The sequence below is a fragment of the Dermacentor albipictus genome, chromosome 1 (genome assembly GCF_038994185.2).
Source record: "Dermacentor albipictus isolate Rhodes 1998 colony chromosome 1, USDA_Dalb.pri_finalv2, whole genome shotgun sequence".
Lineage (NCBI taxonomy): Eukaryota > Metazoa > Arthropoda > Arachnida > Ixodida > Ixodidae > Dermacentor > Dermacentor albipictus.
In genome coordinates, this window is record NC_091821.1 from 93,246,363 (window position 1) to 93,272,850 (window position 26,488).

Below are 26,488 nucleotides of genomic sequence, written 5' to 3' on the forward strand. Positions count from 1 at the left end.
CACCCCCGGGACCTTTCTGTGTACCAGTGCATTTTTTTTTTCTAGAGAACCCGTGCACCGGGTAAGTCGCGCGCTGCCGCAGGTTCTGCAGCAAGCTTTCTTTGTCATCCTGATCGCCTCGCAGGAGTAATGATCAGGAGCGTCGACGCCATACCTCGACGTTGTGTCTGGTTTAGAGGTCGTCGAGATGCGAGTGCCCTCTTTTAGCTGAAAAATGTTCTGACTGTCCTCATTCACTCGCCCTACCGCTTTGCTCACATCTAAGATTTGAAAAAAAAAGTAAAAAGAAAGCTTGATTGATTTCCCGGTGCGCAATGTGAGGCGTCTAAAAGACGGTCCAAACTGAAGAGATAGATGGGGTGTCCATGCGCATATCTTCGCTCGACTTATGTTCGGCTTTATTTCCTTCTTGGCACGATACATTAATCACTACTAATCATTAGTCAGATACGTTGAGCATTTCTTGAAGGATATCTTTTGTACTCTATTGTAGTTGAGCAGGCTTTCAACCAGACAATGGAGGCAACATGGAAATTGTTAATGGAGGACACTTTTGGATGACTGATATATTCTAGATTTTACATATGGAATATAATATAATGCGTAATAGTCCACAAACTTACCATATAAGGCGGCGTGTGAAGGCCGTGTATTTTGTTCTCGGCCAATAAGTTCACACAAAATCTGCCCAAAAGCTACCTTTACCCAAAAGATGTCCTCATTATTGCAAATGAAGGCAATAATCAGGACATTGTGGATGAGAAAAGAAACGGAAAGCAGTGGGAATGCGAATAGGTGGCCGGAAAGAAATAAGAGCTAACGACCCGGCTGCGTTTTGCTTGCCGCACCGGCTTCGGAAATGTCGGAACCGGTCGATCTAGATCTTTCGCTCACACCCCTCAGGCTATTCGTAAAATTTTACAGCCCCGTCAGTTCACGCTACGGGAGGAGAGACTCGACATGCACATGGACCGTAGTACGTAGCACGTATGTATATAGGTCTCGAAAGTGTTTCCTTATTAGCGGACGGCGAAAGGGAGGCAAGTTCGTTTGAACGGCTGGACAAAAAGAGAGCCAGCCACTTCTGTGCTTGGGCCTCTTGTTGTTGATATTGTGATAGGCGTGCGTTTCCTTGACCGCGTGAAGCGAGGACGCAAAACAAGATCTTTTCGACAAAGAGTCTCCCCTTCCCTTCTCCCTATTTCCTGGTTCTTTCCCTTTTTTTTTTACTTTTTCGGACCGTGCACGACCAACGTTCTGCTCGTACGTGCTTTGCTTCGTCTCTAGCTCTCCATTTTGGCGTGTGTATGATAGTGCCTTCTTTTCTTTCATGTGGTCCTGCGTTGTTGTAGAGGCAGATGCCGACGATACGTGCCACCTCGACAAAGGATTTGTATTGTATGCGGCAGGGTGGGCTGATTTTTTGTTTGTGCCGGTCTGCAGTAGGAATATATCGAGCTTGCACGCAATTTCGCCATCCCAGCTAGGCTGACGATATTTCTTCTTTCCTCAAATCCTTCTATTCTGGGCCATATAACAACGCAGCCCTGGCATTAGATCCCAGGAAACGTCATTAAAAAAAATGTTGGCTCATCCTTTCCTCGACGGGGCGCCCATTCTCGAGTTCACCGTAGACATAAAACTTGGCTGAGCAAATAACACCACGGAGTGGAAGGCACTACGATAACGAATTCTCAGAAACGCGTTCACGTTTAAACGAACTGGCCATGTTCACGGCCAGTTACACGGGACTTTACACGGCCCTGTGTGACATTGACAAATAAGTACGCGTTTGTTCTCGAGCGTATTTTTGACATCCGCTGGGTATGCAGTGAAGACAGCTAATATAGTATATAGTGAATAGCTGAGGTGTTCGTGCGGCAGCTGTCTCAAAGCTAGGATTTTTTTTTCGCTGGCTACCTAATAAGGACGTATGCTGTTCTCGTCAGTTAAATGTGTCTTTGCGATTCCCTGCGCATCTACAGAATAGGAGGAGATTGTATAACACGTGCGAGACGAAATGCATTAAATGTAGTGGTGCCCCGTAGCTGCCGCTAATCAGCGTTGCATGCACTCGCATTTATTGCGGCTTCAGCGAAGGAGCACCATGCTCCGTAGGTGTGGGATTACGGCGGAATTTGTATGAGCAGTAAAAATTAAAAAAAGAGCATATAACAAAGTGGCGCCAGCACACACAATCGCGAAGCGACTTGTAGTCGCTTCGCGATTGTGTGTGCTGGCGCTCCTTTGTTATATGTTTTGTTTTTTAATTTGATTTCAGCGCACGTTTGGCATTTAGGACAGTATGTTCACATGAAGCAAACAGGGAAGGGAGAGAAAACATTTATTAAGTGAAAGGCAGAGGGGTCGCCAAGCGCAGCACATGCGGTGCAACAGGGATGCCAATATCTCGAGCAGCAGCTAACGGTGCCGGAAGCGCGCGTTTCGCACGCCTTTCGCGTGACGTTGCAGCGATGCGCGGCGCTTTGTTCGCATCCTCGGAGGAAGTCGCGTCTTCCTGGACACCGACAGCGAACGGTCACCGCAGTGCTAGCGCAGCAGGGATGGTTCCCAGCGGATCGAAAGACTTCTCAGGAGGTATCGGAACGTGCACGAGGAGCGAATGTAGAGGCGGCCGAAGCACTCTCACCCCCTTACCGCCAGCCTATAGGCACATATCAAGCCGAACAGAGAAACGACGGACAAACGGTCACGGGCACCACGGCTGTCATCTCTCCACCCCCCCTTTCTATCATCCTGGTATGGGCACTTCCGACAACCATAGAAAGGCGGTTTCGCCGTGTTACGCTGTCATATAAATGACGTCTTCCGCTTAAGCAATCAACACAGCGTTCGAGTTATAATCTGCATGCACAAAGCGTGACGCTTCAAAAGCACGCTTTTTTTTTCCTGTCCTCGAAAACTGCACTCTCCACCGACCATTAATTCATACCTAAGGTCATCGATTTCAGAGCGATGGTCCACCAATGCTGCGATGTTCGCAGTCCAGTCTTCGTCCAGAACTGTCTACGTTGCGGTTTGAAAGGTTTCGCGCAAGGAATAAATAAGGACAAATAAACAGCACGAATTATTTCGCGAAGATGTAAAATACAGTGGGAACTTGATCTGTCATTTCGCTACGCAACGTGTGTTTCCGCGTTAACACTTGTGCTTGCGCTGCCAGCGCTTCAACTCGAAGGTTTGCATGGCATCCCGGCCTGAATGTCTGTTTAATTATTCAAGTCATGAATTGGTATTTTGCCTTATACTTAATATCCCAACCAAACTGGAATATGCAACAATAATGCAAGGGACCACGTCCACCGCAACAACTAAGGTCGGTGTCCCTTATAACGCTTCTGATCAATGTAACTGGAGTGAGTTAAGAGGTAGATTTACACGCTTAACACTAGGGTCCTTCAGTTTTTGGATAAAGCTCTGTAACCACTGTTTCTTGCGCGCCGCGCAAGTTTTATCGAAGTAGAGCTCAACCTGACTTCTCCTCGAAGGTCCGCCTTTTAGAAAAGGGAAACATTAAATGTAGATGTTACATGGCGAATGAACACTCTCCGCTTTGCGACACGCAGCGCGTTTCCCGCAGGTGGCATACATGGTGGTCATGCGCTAGGAACCGACCGCCGCGCGGACGTTTCTCTGCAGTGCTGCTGGCAAACGTGACGTTGTGAGGCCCAACAGAGGTGTGTTGAAAGGCCCGACGTGTCTAGGATGAACACAGAAATTCTCAACGTGCCAATTATATTGTACGTCAACAAGGGCCTGTAAGATAACGAATTTTAAGCATCACAACCCTTGCGAAGCATGCACGTATCTACTACAATTTGTGCATTTTTGCTTTGTTAAAAAGAATCCAGGCAAAGAATGAATCGTCAAACACATATCTATTTCGTGTTTTTGCGTATGTGGATTCCTTAAAGATGTAGATAACGCCTGCCAACATGGATTTGTATAGATTAGTTTCTAACACAAATGGCGAGCAGCTCTCTTTGTCATTATATATGTTGCTTTGAGTGATTTCACTTGTCTGCGCCCGAAACATTTGAGTCTACCAAAAAGAGACCATTGCCTGTGCTAATCGTTTGTGAATGTTACCAGAAAATCTCCTAGTTTGGGATGCCAGAAAACAAAAGCCCCGATTTCTATCCGGCTTCGCGTTTTAAAACTAGCAATCGAATTTTATACGCCCTAATTCAAAAACAAAAAAGAACAGTAGAAAAAAAAACCATAACGATAACCGCAACTATGAGCGCTATAACGTAAAACTATTCCAAACTTTTCTATTCCGTTTCTGCAATCAGCCCTCTCTGATTGGTGAAAAACTTTTTTGGACCACCCCCGCTTCACCTGCCTGTCACGCGACGTCACGAAAACCGCGGTAACTCCCCATCTGATATGATGTGTACGCACTGATTATGCATGATTTGACAAAAAAAAAGAAAAACGGTTATTTCTGATTTGACCCCTTTTCGCCATTAGCCCTCGGCTATTGGTAAAAATTTTCGGGCTGCACCCACTTCACCTGCCTGTCACGCGACGTCACAAAACCACACAATCTCACCGCGTAAAAGTGACGTGTACGCGATAAAGATGCATTAATATGCCGAACAAAACTGAATTTTCTTCGGAATAGCCCTAGGCTGCCCCGTTCCGAAAGGAATAAAAGATTGCTGCCGCCGATCGCTGAGACGCTGGCTACTCGCACTTGCCGGAGAGCATGGGTGTATTTGCGTATAATAAAACTTCTTGTGTGGCCATGTAACGTTTTCGAGCACTTTCGGCAGGTTTGCCACCTCATTCTGCCAACTCTTCTTTGCTGAGGGTCAGTTTTAGCGTCATTCTTAAGCTTCCGTTGCATGCCGCCGCGATTTTCGACCAGCCATCACAAGCTAAGTAAGGGAAAGCCGACCAATCGCAGACGCCGGCACCACCCTCTTCTTCCGGTTATCGATATTCAGTGCACTGGCTCTGCCCCAGCGGATCGCTCTCCACTTGAATGTTCTCGTCACCTCTTGTCAGCCAATTAGATACGACAAGCCGCTCAGTGTAGGCAATGTTATTCGTTTTTAAAGCAAAGAAAAGTGACCTCCTATGAACGAGGAGAGTGTTTGATTGGTCTTGACAGACAACCCTGTGGGTGACCGGCCGGTGCTTACGTCGGTGGTTACGCAAATTTGACGTCAGGAGATTGGAATAGAAACATATTGGAATAGTTTTACGTTATAGGGCCCTATATCATATGTCATAGTATACATGTTACGAAATCCGGGATATTCGACTTACTAGCCTTCCAGGGGCGCAGTATAGCTGTGCAGCCTGTCTCACCCAGCTGCCAGTCGGGGGCACGCGAGTGCACTGGCGAATAGGCTGTGTTGTTACGAGACCACAATCAGTACCAATGCTTGGGAACATCTGCTAGTCGAAAGTGTAGGCGTCGTCGGACTGGCGACCTTAGTGCCGTATAAAAGGTGAACTAAGGGACATTCGTGGCATCATGTTGTTTTATGTCGTCACAGCAACGCACAAATGGCTGATGCGTCCTCAGCTTCTCCGTCTAAATTTGGAAGCTTCCCGTTCCTTTATTTCCGCAACGATGACAGTGTGTTAGCATACCAGTGAACGTCGCTGAGACGCGAAACAGCTTTCGCTTTCGCTTTAATGGGATGCTGGTGTGATGTATACCGTGTGTTCCAGCTAACGATAGCCGAGCAGTTAAAATAATAAAAAGAATGGAGAAAAAAAAACAGGGTTCAGGATACACTTATAAAACTTAAGGTGTTCGTTCGTCACAGGTCTACTGAACGAACACCGTAGGTCTTATAACCGTACGTTGCACCACGTGTTTTCTTCTTCCATTCTTCTTATAACAGCTTGCCTAACGTTAGCTGGGACACCCTATAAATATACGCAATCATCACTCCCCCTTTCTATCGTAGGCTATAGAGCAATTCCTGCTTAGCAGTTAATAATGTTCCCTGTTTCGCTCGTTTAGAAATACATATTGCAAAAGTATGCCCCTGTTAATCTTTAGCGAAAACTAGATTCATCTCAGTGAGTGACAGAGTTCTTACCGTTGATTTATGCTGTGCTCCGTTCACTCGCCGCAGCGCTCGCGTTGGCGCCGACTCGATGCGAGTTTATACGAGAAACGACGCCTCTGGCACTCAGAACGAGCGCCGCCTGTATGGCTTGCTTTGTGCGAGCTATATCGAGCGAAAGCGAAAACCGTCAGTTTGGCACGCTCTTCAGAAATCCTGCAAATGCAGCTTCGAGGCAGCTGAGCGGATAGCATTTCCTTCCTGCCGGGAGCGTTGGGCTTCTTGCGTGCCCTTATTATGCATACGGCACGGCTGCACGCATTCGCGCAAGCCGCATATCGGTGCCCAAAGAACATCGTATTGCCGCCCTTCTTTTTGTTGGGCCCGTGCACCACTGTGCCGAGGCGCCAACGTGCGGGCGTGCGAACCATGCAAGTGTGTGCAATCGGGAAAGCGAACAGTGAGCGTCTCGCACGCAACTAAGCGGCGTCAACTTTATCTGACTTGAGCGCTTTTTCTTTCTTTTTTGTTATCGCATGAGACCTCTTTCAGCATCAGACTGAATATATATATATATATAAAAGTGGCTGCAAGAGGGAGAAACAGGACTCGGTCACGCTCCTCAGACCTCCCTCAGTCGACGAGCCACGTTATCCCGCGCGGGACGTCGTCGTGTGTCTGCTACTTCTGTTTTCTCTCTCTCTTGTTATTTTCCGCGTTGTCATTCACGGCCTGGCGCTATTCTGTGGCTTTTTTTCTCCCTTGTTTTGTTGCTTCCGCCCATTTCTAAATATCAGGAAAACCCGTTCGCGATCACCCTCCCGCTGTGCATGCCGTATGCGTATATGATATGCCGACGTATTCTGGATATGCGAGCATGTGTATCTCGTTGAACGAGAAGAAAACATAAACAACCTCGGGCGAGGGAGCCGTACTGCATCCTTCCCGCACACACGGCGTGGCTCGTTCAGCGCGTGTTGGCCATCCGTGCGATATCTTCAGCGACTTCCTTTTTCTCCGTCGCAGCCGCCGTCCGTCGCATTTGCTTTGTTGTCGCGCACGCATGGATGGCCGGAGGCGGGAAAGGTTGGGGCTCCGAAGGGGTTTTTATATAGTAACAGCGTGGACACCCGAGCCACCGGGTATACGCGTTTCGCGAGAAGCGATACGTACTGGCGGCGCTTCGTATACGTGCGCGTCCGCTCCGCAGCACAAGCGTGCGGCCTTGTCAGTGGAGCAAAAAAAAAAAGGAACCAGCTGCCAGCCCCGACAGTCAGCCCGCGAGCGGCCATGGAAACGGATGTGCACAGGCGCTTACTGGTTTCATTTGGAAAGCCGGTGGTTATAGTCGCCAACGTCTATACGCCAACTTCCACCTCCTAAGCCCTGCTCCCCTTCCCCCTCATTCGCCGTGCCTTTCCCTTGCCTTACATTGAGCGTGAGGCACACCGCAGGTAATGAACTTCGTCCTTTCGTGACGGTGGTTGAGAGTTAAAACGTCCGATAATGGAAAATGAGGTCGATATAATCTTTTAAACCAATGACGCCTTATGTCATCTCAATCAATGGGCGGACCATTTCCTATGTCAGAACCCACAGATTTCTTGGCGTAATTATCGACCGAGACCTCTGTTGGAGCCCGCACGTGGCCTACATGAAACGGCGCCTGACAGAAATTTCCCAGTTGTTTACATACTTGGCAGGAAAGACGTGGGGGATGTCAGTAGGGGATGTCAGTAGACGCAATGCTCAAACTCTACAGAGCTCTCTTTCTCAGTTTTTTAAGATATAGTCTGCCTGTACTGAACAGCATCTGCAAGACAAATATTCGTGTTCTGCAGGCAGCACAAGCTCAAACACTCAGAGTATGCCTTGGTTTGCCAAGATGCACGTCAACAGAGGCAACTATTGCGATTGCTCGGGACCATCCAATGCAAACTCACATTACGGTGAAAGCCCTGAGAACGCACGTCAGACATTTTGCACGTGCCTCCTATCACCACTTAGCAACGCTACCTTCAGACAGGCACCAAGCATCATTCTCTAAAACCATCGTCAAGTACAAAGACAAACTTCCCTCGGGCTTCACCGCCTCACCAAAACCATCGATACCCCCTTGGTGTCTTATCAGCCCCACAGTCCACCTCAGCGTACCAGGAATCGGGAAACAGTCTGAGCTGTCGTCGCCTGTGCTGAAACAACTGTCTATGCTTCTTCTGCACGAGAGGTACGCGGACAGTATACATATTTATACTGATGGTTCCACAAACATCCAGTGTTCGTCCGGTGCTGTGGTCGTCCCAGCAAGAGCTATTGCCATCAGTTTTAGGACTGACCACCCAACGACATCAACATCTGCGGAACTAGCTGCTCTTCGCGCTGCACTTTACTTCGTCAATCGGGAACCACCTCGACAATGGTCAATCTTCAGTGACTCAAAGGCAGCCCTACAATCTGTGCTATCAGCTCTGCGTCGCGGGCCATTCGAACAGCTCATGTTCGATATTAGATGCCTACTCCATACATCACGTGAGAAAGGGCATCACGTGATGCTTCAGTGGCTGCCAAGTCACTGCGGCGTCATAGGAAATGAAGACGCCGATAAAGCAGCTCGGGCAGCTCTTGAAGACATACAGGAAGAGGTCATACCACTTTCACGGTCCGACGCAGCCAGCAGACTTCGAGTGCTTGCACGGGAGATCACGCTCTCTCTATGGTGCACGCCAAGCAGCCAGACCAACCGGAGCAATCATCAATACGACCTGCCCTCTTTGATGCATCTCTGTATGCCAACTGGACTCCGCGGAGGTGAGGCCACCCTGCTTTATCGCTTATGGCTATAGGGGTGGCCTTCACGAAATCTTACTCATTTCGCATTGGAATGGCCGACAACGCTCTCTGCAATGCCTGTCTTTGCGAGGAGACGCTGGAACACATTCTGTGCGACTGTCCTGAATATAATGTTCAGAGACAGTCCCTGGCGTCCGTTCTAGCGCACCTTAGCAATAGACCATTGTCAGTTGCAACTATTTTCACATATGGCCGACAGAAGACATCGCAGCTGAAGGTGACGAAGGGACTACTTCGGTTTATGAAGGAGACGGGCTTGGACAAGCGGCTGTGACAGTGATGTCACGTACCGCGCAAGAGTGACGGGCTGTAACTAACGATGTGTGTGCCGTGTTATGTGCTCTCTCTATCTCTTCTCCCCACCTTTAATCTCCCCCATCCCGCTCCCATGTGCAGGGTAGCAAACCGGTTAAGCTAAACTGTTCAACCACCCTGCCTTTCCTTCTCCACTTTTTCCTTCCTCCTTACAGCGATTAGCTTAAAAGAAAGACGAAGAGTGAGTATGCTTATAACGTCCCGCAATAGGCGACGGACGCTGATTAATGGGGTTTTAGGTCTCAAAGCTGCAGTTGTGTAACTGGGACGACGCGTAGTGTTAAGCGAGATTTACGCACGAAAGCACCTTAATTGAAATGGTGGAGTCGAGAATGGGAATCGAACCCGCACCACCTCGTGCTCAACCGGAGAGCGCCACAGGCGAGGAGAAACTACGAAGAATAAAGAATGGACTTTATTGTTCACATGGAATTATGCGCTGGAAAATTCCATCGACGATTACGATACTTCCTTGTGTGAAATTTGAGCGCAGCTGTGTACGTGTTTTCATTTCGCAATATATTGGCTCGCGCAGACAATATGTCTCGTGCGGCACGTTGCAAACGGAGCGAAGTGCGCCGCGAAAGCCTCGCTAATCTGGCGATCGCGAGAGCCAGTGCATGGGTGACGCGTGGCTCGATTCACATCAGCCGCCTTCACCAAATCTACCAGACGACGTGCGCTACCCTGGCGCCATCTCGTAGCCATCTTCGCGCACCCTCCTTGTTTACTCGGTTACGTCGTGCTCGTTCGCTCGGTTACGCCGCTGCCGCCGCTCGCCGCAGGAACGGGCGCCTAGAAGAGCTGCGCTCTAAAACGAAAGGGAAATTTATATTTCGGTATTAACACCTGAATCTAGAATGATACCGCTTAGACAGCGCATGCTAGTACTTTTTGGGAAACGGAGGCAAGAATTTACATAGCATGTGAGACCTAGGAAAAGAAAGCTATGAATCGACCTGCCTTAACGCTGGATAAAATGCAATGCGCTCTTGACACTTGATTTCTGATTGATTCATATGCAGTGGGAGCATTTCTGCGTCCACCCTAGACCTGCCGTGCCTTTCATCCTTGTCGTCGTACTGGTTCCGCTCTTGCGACAGTTGCGCTTCGTTGAACGTAACGTAGTTCGGTAAGTATCCTGTCAACGTCACATCTACCGTTTGAAATGCAGAACAACGTCAGCGCTGCGATAATTCGCTTCCTAGCGCATTACCACCGTTGAAATATATGCGTCGTGAGGGATGTGCGATGCAACGCGTCAATATCGTATTCATGTAAACGAAGCTACAAGAACGCAACAAGCTATATCGTTCTCTCAACGTCGGTAGACGCTGATTATACGTTTTCTGTTTGCATGTGCCAGTTTTCACTTGAGTTTTAAGCGAAAACAATGAGCAAAACCAGAACAAGTGTTTTTCCGAACGTGATAGTAGCCCGCAAATGCACGCAAAAGTGCCGCGCGACTTTTGCTCGAGGCACTTGGCGTGTATTCGCGGGTTTCTTTCCCGTTCGGAAGAACACTTTTATGTAGCACGTATTGAGCAACAGAAAGCTGTATTGGCGAGTTTTTCATGTTGGTCTACAATTGTTTCATTGACACTCTTCATCTAACTATAATATTTGAGAAGTTGATTAACTAATTAAGATTAATTATCTAATTAGAAATAATGAAAATTAACTTGAGTATCTGAAAGCGACGGCAAACAACATTGCTTTGGTTTTGTCCAGCTGCGTGGCAATCGCATATTTTAAAGCTCTGGCTAATGTTAGCTGGGACATCCTGCATATTGACCACTTGATCAAAATAGGTGGGCAAAATTAATTATTTTCATAACACGTGTCTTTATCATTATCGTTTACGAAAAGGAAAGCTTCGGGGAGATACAGGGTGTAACACGATTTTCATAAATCTTGTTCGGGGTGAAAAAAAAATCGAGAATTGTCGGTTTTGCCCCAAAAATGAAGGACTCTATAAATAAAGCCACATCTGAACTTTAAGAGGTGCCACAGTGGAGGCATAGTGCGTTAATTTAGACCACTACGGGTTCTTCAATGTTCATCTACACACAAGTACACGATCGTTTTTCCATTCCGCCCCAACCGAAATACGGCCAACACTACAGGTAGTCGAGCCAGCGACCATGTTCACAACCCTGCCCAGAAGTGTTTTATAATAGTTATCAAGCTAAATATGTTATAACATACCTTCATTTCTCGATTGTAAGAAGCTTCCAAACCCCATTATTATACACAAGCGCCCGTACAAACGTGGCACATGAATAGGAGCAGCTCGTTTGTATATGAATGTGGGAAAAGATTCGGCGGAACCCACCTCACGATGACTGTCGACGGCAGTGCGTTTAGCATTGCATCAATATAGCGACACAGCGTATTGCCACCGTCAAAACGAGTTATGTATGAGGCGCGAACTGCAGCGGGACTCCTCTCTCGCACTTTCCTAAGAACACTCGGCGCGATGCTAGCACCGCCGCCGCCGTAAAACCTGCGCCTGGCCTCCGAAATTCATGGCACACCGGCGCGTGCGAACGCTTAGAAACGCGTCATGCGGCAACCATGCTCCTCTCTCGCGTTCTTTTTTTTTTCTGTACACGCTGCGCCATCTAGTGGCGCTGCCGAGAAGTCTGCGCATGGCCTCCGAGACGAGAAGCGTAGCACCTCGGGGCCTGCGAACACTGAAAATTGTTCCCTCGCTTACCGCGCACCCAGTGGCACACACTCTGGAACCCAAGTTGGCGAGAGGTTTACTGAAGAGCGGCACATACTCAGTGCATTCATGGCGCAGCTCGATAAAGCGCCGAGTTGCTGTCCTTGAGGAACCCTCGTGACGTGAGTTTGATTCCCCTCAGCATCAGATAAATTTGAGGGATATTTTTTGTCATTGTAGAGGGGCGCATACCTAGTTGCCCAAGTTGGCATCAAAGAGGTTCATTGAAGGCCACCGCAGCGCTGTTGGCCCATACCCGGTGTTCCAAGTCAGTGTTTCCTTTCAAACAGTTTCATTAAAAGGCGGTGCAATACCCAGTTCCGCATCTACAGTGACCCATGTCGGCGGGAAAGAGGTCCGTTAAAGAGCGGCACGTATGTACACATTGCCACATACTCAGTGGCTGAAGTTGGTTCGATGGTCCGTTTCGAACCCTGCACAACAGCCCTAAGCACAACAGCCCGGTGCTCTAACCATTCGACCATGGACAGCATAGTGACCCAGGTTGCCGGGAAAGTGCTTAGGTACAAATATACATAGACACATAGATAGGTAGGTAGATCGATAGTTAGCCCCTATAAAGCCTGTCAAAAACCCTAAGAATGCTACCGTATTAAAAACGAAATTCCATCCATGTCGCTGTGAAATATTACGAAAAGCGCGGCATCAAAAACAGGCTCGATGGAAGAAAAGGTTACTTTGTCATGGGGTACAGAAAGCAGCAGGAAGATCAACTCACACTGTGACATGAGTAACTCTGCGTGAACTATCGGGACGCGATTGAATGGCTTGATAAATGACTGTAGCGATGGCGAGTAGCAACTTACATAGACAGTTACATTTCATTCGACTGGCATTCTTACAGCGCTAGACGCACTTTCGGTGGCAGTCTATCTGTGTCTGTATATAACTGTGTTCCCGCCAACATGGGTAACTGGGTAGTCCATGGTCTACTGGTTAGAACATCGGGTTGACGTGATGAGGGAACCGGGTTCCAAACAAATTGCGGAGTCAACGTGCGTCACCGGTATGCGGATATGTGAGACTGGGTATGCGCCGCTCATCAGTTGTGTTACTGGGTATGTATATCTACCCGTCCCTCTAACAGTTCCGGCTGGAGCGACAATGCGTCCTTCAGCAGATTTTGGGGACAGATATAACGAAAGTTGGAGCTAAGTCTTGGGTTTGTGCTAAACAGACATGGAATCAAAACTGCAGGACTTCAATTTCACAATTCCAACTTTTACCCTAAATAGAAGAATTAAAATATAATTAGGCACTATTTTTAATTGGCTGCTTAGGCAGTTCGATTAGTCCTGCTGGTAATGTCAGCCTGTTCAGGTAATCCATCTGAACAGTTCGAACTACACTCGCTGTTCCATGCAATAATAAAAGAATGTATGAACTACAACAGAACCGTACATACTAAATACTATTTATAAACAAAGACAGCTTATATCTCGCAGTTTTCTTCGTTCTTAGCTAGGAGCCTAAGAAAGTTCTGTGTCACTTCTCACAATGAATGCGCTCTTACTGTAATTGGCCGTTTGAGTACATGCCGGTCTCCTTGAAAGAGACCACCTGTAATTGCGCTGTAGAACATTGGCGTGCTGAAGCAGTGTTTTTTCACACGTTGCAATGACGATCCGCTCCGAACGCGACATTGCGACATGGCGGCGTGAAATCAACCCTCCAAAACGAGCCTCCTGAGCTTTCTAAATGTAAAAGAGATTTTTGGGGCATTTTTAAAGATATTTCTAAAGCTCTCTTTCTTTTTTTTTTTAATAGGTGCACGCTTGGACAGCGATAACGTATCGGTTCCTTGTTCTACGCGCTGTTTTCTGAGTAAGTGACTATATTAAATGTCAGCAGTCGACTTCAACGGTCGATTTCAACAGTATTAAAGACAGTTTATATACACACAAGGAAAATAATTTTCTTTTTTTGCCTTGTCTTGATATTTATATTTGGACTCACAATTTCCCACATTTCGCGCTGGTGTTTCGATTGCGTGATTGCTTGCGCACGTTACGACGACGGTAGCGGTTCGCTCCAGGCTTTTTCCTAGAATTCCTTTCCACAGTCCAGTTAACGTAGATCCTTTGTCTGGCGAAACACACGCACAAGCACCCCCTAGTTAAGTGTTATACAGTTTACCAAATAACCTAAGGACACTTACATATATCCACTCAATAACGCATTATTCTGCTATTCGCCGCGAAATGTGTCGGCCTTACCATCTGCTCGAAAAGTGCTCCGAGAGAGCCGCTTTCAGGACACCTACTGGTGATGGAGCTCTGTGCACTGGAGATGAACTATCGTGTTGCTATTTTTTGCTGTGGAAACAAACAAGCAAAGAAGACATGGCGGCTCGGCAGTGTGGAAAGACAATCACCAGGGGCTCTTCCATGTGGTCTTCCGACGGCCTAGGACCGGCCTAGCAGTTTACTTCGTTTGCCTCCTTCTTTTAGCTCACGAACAAGACCTGTGCGAGAAGGTCTGCGTTCGACTTCGGCTGACCGGAAAAAATGAACCTCCTCGGGTTAACGATCTCGCTAATGGCTTAGCGAACCACAACTGTGGCCGCATTCGGCTTCACGGTTCGCGGCCCGCTGCGCAGTTTTGAGACCGCAGCAGGGAAAGTGCAGCGCGAACTGCGCTTTCAGAAAGTCGAGTTGGCTCGGCAGCGTCTAAGCGAGAGGTCGCAAATATAGGCAGCTAGTGAGCCGGAAAGGAGACCTCTTCGAGGCAGGTGTGGCAAACACCCGCAAGGAAATGACCCAAGCGCCGTAATGCTTCTCCTCGTGGCTGTCATCACCCGGCCAGCACACCCGCCGCTAACCGTGTGCTGTTCCGAAGAAGACGTTTGAGTCAATGAAGAAATCCCAGCAGTATCTGTGCTGTTACCGATGCCTGTGTCTCTTTTTTCCTTGTAGCGCCATCTGCATAAGGGCAGAGCATGCACGCGCCCGAATCACATTGAGGTCGTGTTGAATGTGGCAATTATGTCGGCGTCCTTTTTTAAATGCGTCAGATTTCTATGCTTACCCAACGAGAAAAGCGTCCGTCCCGTAAGACGACCGCTTTCAAGATAGTTCCCACAGCAGTGAGCAAATTCACCTTCGTGCAGCCTCTCGCTTCAACGCCACCGAATAGAACACAGTGCTCACGGGGCTCTCAGCAGACGCGGCACTCAGCCACTTTCGCAGATCGCTTGCAAGATACGGGCCCACGCGTGTATCTTCAACGCTAAGTAAGCCGCGAGAACACAGGGCGCGAAGCGATCACCAGTCGGCACTCTGTAGGCATCGCAGATCGCTTTGAAGGCGCGGGCAGCGCGGAAGTGCCGCCGGCGGAGTTCGTTTGGTCACGGTACAGAATGGATCGACGCGGATTGATAAGGCACTAAATAGCGATAACGATTATAATGATCGGAACGTCATCGCGCACCTGGCGCCGCCACCCGCAGTACTTTGCTTGCGTCGTCAATACTTCTTGCGGCCCGTCAGCACCAGTTCTTGTTGCCGCAGCGCTGCCGTTTGCACTCGCCGGATGAATTAGTCTAATATGACGCAGAAACTCCTCTGGGAAGCATATACTTCGACAAGCACAGAGCCATGGGCTATGTGGAGAGGAGAAAATGGCGCAATGCTTGCGCATCATCATCATAATAATCATCATCATCATCCTGGTTACGCCCACCGCTGCTGCTGCTGATGATGATGATAATGCGCAAGCATTGCGCCACTTTCTCCTCTAAACATAGCCCATGGATCTGTGCTTGTCTAAGTATATGCTTCCCAGAGGAGTTTCTGCGTCATTTATTTCCCTTCTTTTTTTAAGCATTCGCTGTCCACCTCTAATAATGAATAATCCCAAGAACTCCGCGTTAAAACGTTGAATAACTGGCGCAGAGCCAACCGCGTGATGTGTGAATGCCTCTCCCACCTTACTGAGAGAGGCATTCCTTTTTAAGTGGATTTGTGGATGATGGTGATCGCCACATGAATCCATGACAAACCCAGCACTACTAGGCATTTATAGTGTCCTTTTAAATTAATCACCCTCTAAACGCCCACGCGAGTTATACTGATGCTTTGAAATAAGCCAAAAGTATTTTCAATAACTGTCTGCATGTTTTCTGCCGTATCGAGCAGTGCATGCAGTCGTTTGTCTCTTTTAAGTAATGTGGCCGTCTGCGGCGTATGACAGCTTACGAAAGCTCCACTAAAAACAGCATGGAAATTTGTAAACAGCACACGTGAGCCTAGTCTCTTCCTTGTGCCCGTTTAACGATTCTTACAGATGATCAGCCATTTCGAAACGGACGTTAGGGAATCAAGACAAACGCATCTTAACAAGGCGCATTCGTTCTATTTGGTCATCATGTGGAAAGAAATCGTCGTTAGCTAACAAGAACAGGATATGGTTGACCACGCGGTGGATCAAATCCGCAGTCACTTATGGGAGAACGTAGAGACAGTTTCCTGACTTGCCGTCTTCGTAAATCTCAAAGGAACGCTTTGGGGTCAACACTGAACGCTCTTGATGACCGTATTTTTGCTGTAAGAAAAGTTCTTGGGACATGGAATGACCGTCAAGCGCGAAGAAAAGCTCTAGAAACTTTAATGTTTTTTAACCAAGTGGCAGTGTGCCTCACTACTGACGACTCTTTATAGGGGTGGGCGAATGGTGAATTTTGAGACCGAATCGAATACGAGTCGAATAGTACCAGAAACAAACTGAATCGCATATACAAGAGTTTTCGAATAATTTTCGAATAATGAATAGTTGTTATAGCAGTAATTAGAAAATGTTGTTCACATCCTAATATTCTTAAAGTTAGCAAGTTTCTCTCATTACTACACAGTACGAGGGACGTTCCGAAAGTAATTTCGTCATTTTTTTTAAGAGAAGATGGTACACCATGTGAAACAATCGCCGTAATAATCCACCCCCGTCGCTGGTTCAACGGCGGAAGGAGCGTCAGCAGAGGAATGACGCATGCGCAGAGCCCCGAAGAAAGAGTAGCAGCAGGTCGGGGTGGTCGAGGTGCCCGAGGTTATTCGAGTACAAATCACGATGGCAGACAGAAGTGTGCGGACAACGGGGTTGCCAACGGAAGTGTGCGCTGTTATACGGTATGAATGGGCACCTGTCCCTGCATTGAAAACCGCACTCTCGGGACGTCACTTCCAAAGCAATGCTGAGGTGGAGCAGGCTGTGCGACAATTCCTTGCATATGAAGGCACAGAGTTTTACCAGAGTGGTTTCTTCAAGCAGATTGCACACTACGACAAAGGTCTCGATGTCGATGGTCTTACGGTTCACTTTGTGCGGCAATGAATGGAACAAATGTCAAACGCCTGGGACATGGCGTACCTAATTGCCACGCTCGTCAACATGAAAAGACTTGCCCGTCGGGTATGTGCGACGGCAGTATGCGTGGAATGTGCAAATCCTACTCCCCTCTTTACGACGCTCAACCCGTCTACGCCAAGGAGTAGATACCCTCCCGTACGTGCCCCTCTCTGGGGGTTGCTCCAACGTGTCCTGACAAGCTCCTCCACCAGGGGGCAGCAGAGAATGAGGATGCCCGGATGGTGGAGGGTATCAGAAAGCCAGCGAGCCGCCACGTGCGGTCGCATCATCTGTGCCCTTGCGTGCAGATGCACGCATGCTGACCATTTTTGTATTCGTTTCTCTTGTAGCGCACCGCTCACCCGTAACGATATATTAAACTTCTGTTATTTGTTCTTACATCATCCCGTCTTCCCTGCCGAACCCTCTCCGATGGTCAACCTGGTTCGAGCTCCAAGCCGACGCTGTTGAAGGTTCACATAACCCCGTCCCCTTAACGGTCGCGACTATGTGGGAAAATAGCGCAACGTTATAATTCATGATGCCACAGTGTATTTTTGTTTTGTGACAATAAAGTTTCTGTGCTAAAATAAAGGACGAAACTTTCCTTCGGAGCGTCCCTCATACGTTATGAAGCATTGTTTATGAAAAAGTGTACAGAAATTCTGAGCATTCTCTACGAATGCGCAAGCATGGTTTGGCTCAGCTGTTACTTGGCTTTTGATATTGTTTCACATATTTCAGCGTACCCGCCCTCAAATTTAAGTTGGCCCACCCCTAAATGTCAAGTAGCCCCCCCCCCAAATTTAAGTTGGCCGACCCCCAAATATCACGTTGGCCCACCTCCAAATTTCACTTGGCCCACCCCCACTACAGACTTCCCCATGCATTTTCTATGGAGCCATACGTATCCCTATGAGTAAGGTACGTGTCACCCTTTTCGCGTCAGGAACACGATTTTGCTAACAAAATTAGCACTAATAAATTTGTTTTTTGGTTTCAATTGTTCCTTATCGCTTATAATGCTACCAATCATCTAAGTTGACAGTATTATAACGATGAAAGTTCTTCGAAAGTTACGAACTTTTGTTTAGATACAAAGCATCGCCCTTTTCGCATGACTGACAGATTTTGTTGGGGTACTCGCCAACGAATGCTTATGCATTAAAGAGAGAGAGAGAGAATTTATTTGAAAGAAGGCAGAGAGGTCGGCCTGAACTAACGCGCTCTAGCATGCTGCTATGCACAGGGGGAGGGGGAACGGGGACATAAAGGTGGGATGAGGGATGATGATGACTTAGAGGGATGCACAACGATGAAAGCACGCGTTCAACCTTCTGGTTATAAACATTCAGAAATATCATCCATGAAGCCACTACCGGGTTCTATATCTTGTCTGTAGTGATAAAGGCGCTAAGCCGAAGCTTGCGTGTGGGCCTTCCCTGCGTGAGCAGCACAGGCGCCAAGCAAAAGTTTTACAGCATGTAAAGAGCTCCGATAAGCGGCTCCAGTATGGCGAGCACCTGCAGGACACCCTTAGCGGCCGAATTTTGCAGACCGCCGAGAATCACGCGCATTGACTCTACTAGGTGCGTCAGCGTTTTCTGCACGCTTTCCTTCTCATTGTGTCCATCTCCTTGCTTGCCCGTAGTTTCACCGGATTCAACGACCCTATCATTCTTGGTTTCTTGGCGCAGAGGACCACTAGGGCCCGCTATAACGGCCTTGTGCCTAGAGGGCAGCAAAGGCCATTCCGTGTCTGTATCAGCCGGTGGAGGCGAATATTCGCTGCGTGCTCTCACCGACCATGAATTAGCAGTAGGCGCGGTTACCGACCTCGATGCACGCACAGGCACAGGTGTGGCGCTCTTTCGCGAATGCTGGTCACTTTGGCGAACAGATTGAGCGGTCTCTTTACGTGAAGATTGGTCTCTTGACATTTTTCTAAGAGTACGAGCTTCTTGTTTCATCTTCGGGCATTCCTTCGAAGTCACTGGGTGAGAGCCAGTACAGTTGGGACATTTAAATGAAGACACATCACAGTCGGTGGTATTGTGTTCTCCGCCGCAATACCCGCCGTGGTTGCTCAGTGGCTATGGTGTTGGGCTGCTAAGCACAAGGTCGCGGGAGCGAATCTCGGCCATAGCGGCCGCATTTCGATGGGGGCGAAATGCGAAAACACCGGTGTACTTAGATTTAGGTGCATGTTAAAGAACCCCAGGTGGTCGAAATTTCTGGAGTCCTCCACTACGGCGTGCCTCATAATCAGAAAGTGGTTTTGGCACGTAAAACCCTTCACTTCTACAAACAGTGCTCACGTGTCCTATCTTTAGACATTTCCGGCACTGAAGAGGTCTCGGAACAAATGGTCGTACACGGTGTATCACGTAGCCCCCTTTGAGAGACGCTGGTATTGTCCAAGAAGGAAATATTAACTTGAAACATCGGGAGTTCCCCAAGCGGTCAATCTCAAGGATGCGCACCAATGACGTCAAAAGACTCTTGAGGTCCGCATACTTTATTTCAAGCTCCACTTTCGAAATCACACCAGTCGTTGTGTCCTTCCCTTAGTAAAAAAGGAGCGGACGGGGATTGCACTTAACTGCGGATCGACCTTTAACTTCGCCAGTATTGCGGCATTTTTCACATTCAGGATGTCAGGATGTTCTCTAGAGCGTTGATCTTGATCTCGTTGATTTGCCCAGGGGCCACGCTTTCAAAATATTCGGTCAGAAACTGCCTACTGAAGAGTTCATGCTGTGTGACGCCCAGAGTGGCACGTAAGAAACCATGAATGATTCTTGCTCACTATGATTCGATGAAGTCGTCTTAGTCGACATCAGGCGCATCTTCTTCAGACGGTGGCCCATAGCTACGGTGTACTCGCTGTTAAGAGTACATGACTTCCGGGGTTGAGCTCTCCTAGGAATCGAGTTCGTCCGAGCTTCCAAAGGCACGTCGTCCAAAAATGAGCAATGAAGCAGACGACTGACCTTGTTCAGATGGTCGTGGGAGCGTCGTCTTGCTCATCCTTGATGAAATGACTATGACGAAAACGGCGAAGACGTAAAAAGAAAATGTATAACAGCGAGAAGCTCAGAGCATCTGTTAGGTTTGGTTTGGCGCCTCGGGCATCAAACTTCTTTCTCTTCCTCTTTCCCTTATGGATTAAAACATAAATGGAGCAAACAATTATGTTATTCGCGTGCACATGACTCTTCAGAGAGCATGAATGATCGCTGTATAGCCTTTAAACTATGGCTACCTAAGCGACGTGGCCTACCCCCTACACAAGTTCTCACGTTTTATGTCGGTACAATGCCACGGGGGATGGAGGGGGAGGGGGCGGATTTACCGTACTTTTTCTCCAATGTTATGTTGAAGTGGGCGCAGTTGACGTTTTGAAATATTCGAAATGTATTCGAAAAACATTCGCCATTTACGTATAGTCACCATTTGATTTCAAGACCGAATCGAATAGGACACTATTCGATTCGTTATTCGAAAGTTTCGAATGTTCGCTCACCCCTACTATTTTCTCTGTACGTTTTTCTATATTCTGGGGTTAAGAATAAGGAATAAGGAATAAGCAAGAATAAGTAAATTGTTATATATTAATTTACTTATTCTTGCTTATTCCTTATTCCTTATTCTTGCTTTCCTATAGGCATTAACCAGCTTGTATGGTGTTTAGCAATGACTTGTCATAGCTGACCATTTATGTTATTATAGTGCAAGCGTCTCGAGGAGGCTGCCCCTGTATTTGTCACTGATTCCTATTTTATGTATTCCAGCGTTTTCTTCGAGTCACAGTTCTACTTCAATTGTACATATTTAATTGTGCATTGTACCAAGGTTTCTAATGATTCCACTATATTTGCCGTCCATTCAAATGCGTCGACGCTTAAATGCTCGTCATTGCGTGTGTGCGTGCGTGTGTGCGTGCGCGCGCGCTGTGTGTGTGTGTGCGTGTGTGCGTGCGTGCGTGCGTGCGCCTGTGCGCGTGTTATATTATAATTGTCTAATTTCATTTATTTTGTTCATATGACAACCGAATGTGGAAATACCGACGATGATAGTTCCCAACGTTTCGAATACCATCAAATCAATAATAAAAAAGTTCAGTTCCATTCTACTCTATGAAAGTGACCAGTGAAGCAGTGTATGTGGGCCACTTAATGTCGAACTGTCCTTTTCCGTGCGTCAAACACCATATGCACATAAATGGAAGGCGAGGCGCGACTAGTCGCTCCTCCACGATGTTGAGCCTCGGAAGATGATGTGGCACCGGTCAGTATACATACCCAAGTGTTGTTGCAAAACGCGGCACGACGCCTTTTACTAATGAATGCCGGCACGTAGAACAGACAAGCACCCCACAGCACTCCGAGGGCACACACTGCTTCACCGTAGCCAAGGCGATCGTGCGTCGGTCGACGTCCCGCAGTGCAGTAATGGTTGTGAGGTCATTCGAAAACCACAAGCTGCCACACACAACACAGGCCACACAAAATTGGTTACCCGCAAACTCCCTCTGAAACCTGGCCGTTGCTCCAGTGAAATATTCCAAGTTTGCGGTATCGGGACCACATGGACGGTGCGCATTTCTTTCCGCCTCGCGGTCCCGTTGGGCAGCACGCCTACGGGACCACCACCATGGGAGAGTGGAAGGAAAGGCGATACGCAAGCGCTTGGAACGCCGACAAAGAGAGGGCGGTGCAAACGTAGACATGACCGACACGGTTCAGAGTATAGTATCTGTTCTTATCAGCTTAATATTTGATACGGGTTGTATTTGGGCCTATGATATTAAACTTATTTTTTGCTATTTTTGCAAGGTGGCGGAGTGCTTAAAGCCTGCTTCAACTCCGCCGTGGATCAGCCCGGTACGGCACTATCTTCGGGATCGGCCCATGTATGGGGAGAAATTCTCGAAATTTTTTCCAGAATCTAGACATATGCAGCTTTGTTGTAATAAAAAAAAAGAGAGAGAGAGAGAAAATGAGCCAGTAGAGAATTGGATGCTTTGCTAGAGTCGCTGTTCCGTGCAGTACAGAAATTGACGCCAGGAAAGCATCTGCGACGAACAGGTACGCATTGTAAATGTGAGATGTCCTGACAAGAAAGCTGTGGTGTCCTGCTAGCTGTCGCGCACCAGATTTTTGGTTTGTGGTGGACCCCACGTTTCTTGTATCTATCTATCTATCTATCTATCTATCTATCTATCTATCTATCTATCTATCTATCTATCTATCTATCTATCTATCTATCTATCTATCTATCTATCTATCTATCTATCTATCTATCTATCTATCTATCTATCTATCTATCTATCTATCTATCTATCTATCTATCTATCTATCTATCTATCTATCTATCTATCTATTGCGTGGGCGTACTATACATACGAAAAAATGCTTCTTTTTCGTTCTTTTCTTAAAGTTCTGCAATGTATACTTCACGAATTAAAAAAAAGATATGGACAATTGGTCGCAATATAGGTTTACGTGATGTCAACACCACCGTGATAAGTGGCACAATGCTAACACGTGCTAGGGTCACCCTTGTACTTTTTTTTATGTGCGTGCGCCATTGCACTTGAAGGATTCGGTCAGGAACCTTCGGGGCATGTGGACTCCGCTACATGTGGCTCACATTTCTTGTCTTATCAAAAAATACGTTGACATTTAAGATTAGTTAGCAAGATACAAGCATAGGCTAAATAAAAAAAGGAGTGGGGCGTATTGTGTTATTTCGTTTCGTGAAAAAAGAAGGCTCCACTAAATTACGATGTTTGCTTTTCGAGGAAATTTGATGATCGTCCTCTGAAACACACAATACCAGAGCACCGTCCCGATTGATGATCGGCTCAGAAGGCAGTGAAGGCACTTCTTTTTCTTTTATATTTTATATCATGAAAAACACTTCTACCTTGTATATATTCCTTTGTTTACTGTGTTTGGTATAGATATGTACAGATACCACCGGGGTCAGAAAAAGCTTATTGCAATTGATCAGCTCTGACGACTGAACGAGCCATCTAGAGCGTGAGTGTTGCCAAATTAAGGATCCTAGTACGCTCAGCGTTAATGCGGGTGGCCGGTGATCGACAACGTCGAGCGCACACTTTTGCGCTCTCTTACGAACGAGCGGCTCTATACAGGGAGGTCACGCACGGTGCTCGTACACGTACTTATTTCTGTTAGGTTTTCCGCGTTTTCCGTTTCTGGGGCTCCCAATGCGTGACTACGATGTGTCCATGAAAGTACCGGCAGCCTACGCACCGTGCTAAAAGCAGACGGCACCTGCCGCACTTCGCACTTCACAAAAGGCGAAAGGCGCCTTTGGGTCGAAGGGTGAAGGGTCACTCGAACTGAACACGCTCGCGTTTAACCCAGCGGCCCGGCTTTGTTGAAAGCCACGCGTCGAGATCGCGGTCTCGTTACTGAACAGGGCGTTATTCTGCGTTATAATTGCATTCGAGGAAGGAGACGATGAAATAGATGGGACAATGCGTGACCTTGTTCTGTGCAAAGACTCATTACAAGACCGTGGCGAGTGACCGCGGGTCGTGAAGAAAAACAACGGGCGAACTAAAGAACGTGGCTTAGGGTGGCAATTCACCTTCGCCCGTGGCGAGTTCAGCTTCACAGGCATGCATATGAGGACGTGTACATGGCCGGAGAAGCACGTCGGCGCCACACGCCGCCCCGCGGAAGTTATGAGCACGTCAATGCATGGGACATGTTGGCTGCACAAAGCGTGATTGGAGAGGGCTCGGATGGTTCAAACAAGAGCGCACGCCCTCCCAACAAGCGAGCAGGCGCGCGCTCTAGCCATAAAGCTCGGCGAGCGAGTATTCAGCGAAAGGGGAAGACGTTGTGCCCACCCAAATTGTGACGGAGCTACGCAGAGCGAACGGGTTAAACGCCTTCGTACATGGCCGCGGTGCGCGTTATACCGCCGCGCAAGTCGCGATATAGCTGTTCGCGCTCTTAAAATAGACGCTGCTGGCCGTCCAGCTGCGTGATGCAAAAGAAGCAAAAGGGGGAAGAAAACGAGCGTGACAATTACGAAAATGGACGCCGGCATTTCTCTTCGGCGCGAGCCGGCCCTCAAGGGTTAGTCCTCAATGAGCTCCGCACGTCTCGTCGGCGAGCCGGCAGTCCTTCATGCTGGGAACCAGAACACTGTACGGCACTGCACATTGCGGCTGTGCGCCGCGCCTGGGCTGCTAAATATAGCCGCTACACACTTTTCTCACTGCACTATGCAGGCCGAAATGCATCCGCCCCGAACAGGAATGAAGCCCGCTATCAGTGTCATAGCTGTCGCCCTGATGACGGCCCCATAGCGAGGCATAGTTTCCTTTCAGAGCAACGCAGTGTATGGTTGAGGTTTGCCCCACCCTCAGCACGTTGTGTCGCTCCTTTTAAAGGCAGCTCAAGTGTAGCGAAACGCTCGAAGCTGTCAACAGAACATTTTTGAAGAGACTAGCTGTAACACCGAAGTCTCTGTTTTCGACACTCTTTTGTTTCTCCAGATTTTTTTAATACTTAAAATATCATTGCAAATCACAGAATCAAATGTCGAACTTCATATTGCGCTTCGACCTTTGAGCTTTTTCTTGATTGAAAATACGACGCCATCACTCGTTATTGATAAACAAGCAGTTATCACCATGCAGGCAGGTGCTGTCAAAATCGACGACGTACGCCACGGACAGTTGGTGCAGAAAATTCGTTCGATCGCCACCCACCTTTCATTCGTGCGTACTTTTTGGCATACCAAGGCTCCGATTCCTGCTGCCCTGATCTATTGCGTATTACAAAAGGAGAACTTCGCCATATTTATTTTCTTTGCTTTGCTTTACCGTTTTTCTCGTTTCTTTTTCTTCCCGTCGCCCAAAAATATGTGTACCTCGTGAAGCGCTCCCAAGCGCAGCGCGCGCTCGCGACTGCAGCGTTTCCTGACCTTTTCTTTCTCGCGAGGGAGAAAAAAAGACCGGCGTCCGAGCGGCGAATACCCCCGCGGTACGTATATACGTGCGCCGGATTCTCGAAGGTAACCTCCCTCGCCGGTGTGTCCGCGACTTCCTTCCTGGTGTCGGCTTCCGGTGATCCGCCATCCTCGTATACAATTCGGGCAGCGCGCGCCCCCTTGTTCGCGCGCGCGCGCGCGTGTGTGTTTTTTTCTTTTTCTTTATATTTTCCCTTCTCTGTCACTCCTTCCGCACTTATGGCGGGTAGCGAAAGAGTTGATAGGCGAAGGCGTGACGAGAGTTTCCCCGAAATAAACGCACCGCATAACTGGGTTAACGCCATCGTGCGTTGCTCAGAGCAGGTACCCGCGTGCGTGTGCCTTGTGCTCGCTCCTTCAGTGTGCGCGTGACAGAATATGAGTGCGTGCGTATTTATTCGCCAGTCACCCTCGCGTTTTTCGCTGCAACAAGCCAGACGAACTTGTCAAGCTCTCGTCGAGAGTATTTCAAGCGAAACTCAATACGTACTCGGCATGCGGTAGCGGTATGTGCTCTTGCGCATTTATCATCTACCTTCTTCTATCTAGTGCCCTACACTAAGCTGCAAGCCACGCCGTATACAGAGAAACCGCTTGTCTCGTCAAGGTGCCCGGTATAATTTATCATTACGCGTGACATTAGAAGATGCAGTTCTGCACTAACGCAAGCAGAGACATTGGCGGGGGCTCATCGCCCTGACTGCATATGAAATAAGAGGCCAACAAAAAGGGCTTGTCAAGAACTCAAGAAGTTTCACAAGGCGCTAGAAATCTGCGAGACCATACACACTATGAATAGTAAAACAGCTACTTACGTCAAGGTACACTGGATTCAAGGCCATGCTGCGAACCCTCACAACATTGATTGCTGCCATCCAGTAGGCATACTGCCCTCCTAATTCAGATCTTCCGTCTATTCCCCACCCACTTCAACCCCTTAACTCACTCCGCGCCCGTAAAAATTTTCTCCGGCAGGACACATGCGCTCTTATGTCACCGTGTTTCTGTTGCCTCCCCGTTCACGTTACTAGGGCGTAGGGAGGTTGTGCTTAGGAGGCTTCGAGCCGGGGTGGCCCTTACACCGGCTGTGATCTCAATGTGGAATTGGTCGCATTTACCACTGGGTGCTACGAGTCCATACTGCTCAGTCCCAGTAATGGAG

General features: G+C 48.0%; 1 protein-coding gene and 1 non-coding gene across 2 annotated transcripts in view; one reads left to right on the forward strand and one right to left on the reverse strand.

Moving 5' to 3' along the window:
- The window catches only part of LOC135902661 (nose resistant to fluoxetine protein 6-like), an 85,887-nt gene that overhangs the window by 38,820 nt on the left and 20,579 nt on the right, over nt 1-26,488 (reverse strand). The window lies entirely within an intron of this gene.
- On the forward strand, nt 22,038-22,227 carry LOC135902678 (U2 spliceosomal RNA). Its single transcript, XR_010564568.1, has one exon. It is a non-coding gene; the product is annotated as a U2 spliceosomal RNA (small nuclear RNA).